The 3285-nt window shown below is 51.8% G+C and overlaps 1 non-coding gene across 1 annotated transcript; it reads left to right on the top strand.

The window, feature by feature from the left end:
• Positions 1 to 1328: 1328 nt before the first annotated feature.
• Trnal-caa (transfer RNA leucine (anticodon CAA)) lies at positions 1329 to 1403 on the top strand. The gene has a single exon. It is a non-coding gene; the product is annotated as a tRNA-Leu (tRNA).
• Positions 1404 to 3285: the final 1882 nt, after the last annotated feature.

The following is a 3285-nucleotide window of genomic DNA, read 5'->3' as shown; positions in this document are numbered from 1 at the left end:
TAACTCAGTGACGCCGTGCGTCGAACGTCTGTGGTGAAGATAATTCCTAGGCATTTCATCTTGTTGATCGGCTGTAATGGTGCTACACTTTCTGTTGGGAGTCCTCTCCCGATGTTCATCGCTCCCGACTTTGCCATGTTCAGGCGACTTCCCGTAGCCACACACTACAAATTAATCCAATGCAAGGCCGCTCTTTCCTCGTCGCCTGACCGTGCTAAAAACACTAGGTCATCTGCGTATGTTCGGCATATAAACTTGTTGTGCCTTATCGTCATTTCTTGGAGTCGATTCTGGAGCCCGCGGAGCAGCGGCTCGACAGCGATGGCATTCAATATCGTTGACAGCGGGCACCCTTGTCTGACCGATCGTGAGATGGTGATGGGCCCCACCAAGCGTCCATTGATGAGCACTTTGGATGCGGCTCCGTGGAGTAGTCTCATAACGACGGTGACAAAACTTTCCGGAAACTTCATTTTCGTCATCACGTCCGTGAGATAAGCATGACTCAGCCTGTCAAATGCGCGATCGAAGTCTATCTATACCAATACACCCAGGAGACGACATGTTGATGCCAGTGCGATAACATCGCGGTAGTCACTGAGTGCCGTTTGTATATTGCTGTCTCCTCCTAGCTGGGTTTGGTCTAGTGAAATCACTTGGCGTATTACGCGTTTAAAGCGTGCTGCAAGTATCCTGGCGTCGATCATGTAGTCGCAATTAAGAAGGGTCAGTGGCCGGCAGGCCTGTATCCCTGTGCCGCCAGATGGTTTGTGGATGGGAATGATCATTCCTTCCACGAAGGAGGGTGGAAGAGGCACGTTGGGAGACATCAATTCGCGGTACATGGCAGTCCATCGTGGAATCATGAGATCTTTAAATGTACGATAGAACTCTAACGGAAACCCGTCGGGCTCCGGCGATTTGTGCGACGCTCCCTTATCAATCGCATCCATTACGTCGTCAACTGTGATTTCACCTAAAACGAGGTACTGGCAGAAGTAAAGCTGTGAGTAACGGGCGTGAGTCGTGCTTCGGTAGCTCAGTTGGTAGAGCACTTGCCCGCGAAAGGCAAAGGTCCCGAGTTCGAGTCTCGGTCGGGCACACAGTTTTAATCTGCCAGGAAGTTTCATATCAGCGCACACTCCGCTGCAGAGTGAAAATCTCATTCTGGAAACATCCCTCAGACTGTGGCTAAGCCATGTCTCCTCAATATCCTTTCTTTCAGGAGTGCTAGTTCTGCAAGGTTCGCAGGAGAGCTTCTGTGAAGTTTGGAAGGTAGGAGACGAGGTACTGGCAGAAGTAAAGCTGTGAGTACCGGCCGTGAGTCGTGCTTCGGTAGCTCAGTTGGTAGAGCACTTGCCCGCAAAAGGCAAAGGTCCCGAGTTCGAGTCTCGGTCGGGCACACAGTTTTAATCTGCCAGGAAGTTTCATATCAGCGCACACTCCGCTGCAGAGTGAAAATCTCATTCTGGAAACATCCCTCAGGCTGTGGCTAAGCCATGTCTCCGCAATATCCTTTCTTTCAGGAGTGCTAGTTCTGCAAGGTTCGCAGGAGAGCTTTTGTAAAGTTTGGAAGGTAGGAGACGAGGTACTGGCAGAAGTAAAGCTGTGAGTACCGGGCGTGAGTCGTGCTTCGGTAGCTCAGTTGGTAGAGCACTTGCCCGCGAAAGGCAAAGGTCCCGAGTTCGAGTCTCGGTCGGGCACACAGTTTTAATGTGCCAGGAAGTTTCATATCAGCGCACACTCCGCTGCAGAGTGAAAATCTCATTCTGTGATTTCACCTGTTAACTCCAGGTTGGCCGACTCGCCGAGACACGCGGAGAGCGTTCGTCGGACCTCATGAAGGGCTGCCTGATCGTGTTTCGCTTCTTCATAGAGATGACCGTAGTGTTCCACGAAAGCGTTGGCAATATCTTTTTGCGTTGTCATGCGGCGACCGTCTGTATTAAGGTTCTGCGGCTACGTTGTTTTTCTCTGATAACGTGATACATCGACGGTGATTCTCCATGGACTCGTTCAAAGGCCCTTGCACGGATTGCGACACCCTCCAGACGGCGGCGCGTTATGGAAATTATTTGGGCCTGTGCTCGTTTTATACCGGCACGACGCTCCTGTGAAGGTGCTTGTACAGAAAGTTCGCGGAGCATCGTGAAATAAAATTCCGTCGTGTGTAGCCTCCACATCATCTGCTCTCTTCCGTATGCAATTAACGCTCGGCGCAATGCACGCTTAACGCATTGCAGCCACCACTGCAACGTCGTCGGATATGTCGGGAGGCGTCGTTCACACACGTGCCAATTGTCTTCGACTATGCGCCTGCACTGAGGTTCCCTGAGGTGTGCTCGATTCAGTTTCCAAACACTGCGGCTCCTCCACACTTGTTGACGACTCAGGGAGACCGTGCATATATATGCTATGTGATCTGAAAAGGCGACAGGCCACAATTCCGCATCGAGTATCGCAGGTTCGAGACGACGTGTTACGTAAATGCGATCGAGACGACTTGCAGAGTGACTCGTGACATAGGTGTATCCACGTCTGTCGCCATGTATCTTCTCCCATGTATCAATGACATTCATGTCCTGTATGAGTTGCCGCAGCTCCGGGCATGAAGTATAACGCGGGTGTTGATCTTTTGGTGCGAGCACGCAGTTGAAGTCGCCTCCAAATAAGACATGTTCATACCGACCTAGGAATAGTGTTGCAATCTCCTCTGCGTAAAATCGGGATCGGTCCAGCCGTCTGTCGAACCCCGACGGTGCGTAAATGTTAACGACCCGTACTCCCAGCACTGTGAGCGCCAGTCCTCGCGCTGACGGCAGGTACACCACGTCCTCGGCTACCATGCCGCTACGTAGAAGTATCGCTGTTCCGCTGCCGCCGTCGGTAGTAGGTGTAATGTACGTATCGTACTCATAAAGGTCGGGGAAGCTCTCAACACATACTTCCTGCAGCAGAACGATGTCGACGTCTGACGCATGCAACATGTCTCGTAATAACTGCAATTTGACAGGCGCTCTGATAGTATTAATATCAATAGAGGCTGTTCGATGTGCCTGCCGCTGTTCCTCAGTGCGTAAAGCGCACATGAATGCTTATGTTAATTTGTGTGCTGCTGCCCGGTGACATGTTGTCTGTGCGTCAGTCTGCATCTTCTGCGCGGTTAACATCCGGTGGACGCAGCACTCGCCATTGCGGGTGCGTCGTCGGTGTGTGGATCAGTATCGGATTCGTTGGCCCAGTTCCTGTGCTGGAGGTCCAGCTCCCGTCGTGTCTCTCCGGCCT

The sequence above is a fragment of the Schistocerca gregaria genome, chromosome X (assembly GCF_023897955.1).
Source record: "Schistocerca gregaria isolate iqSchGreg1 chromosome X, iqSchGreg1.2, whole genome shotgun sequence".
NCBI lineage: Eukaryota > Metazoa > Arthropoda > Insecta > Orthoptera > Acrididae > Schistocerca > Schistocerca gregaria.
The sequence above is the reverse complement of the archived record's forward strand: the minus strand, read 5'-3'. Positions and strand labels throughout refer to the sequence as shown.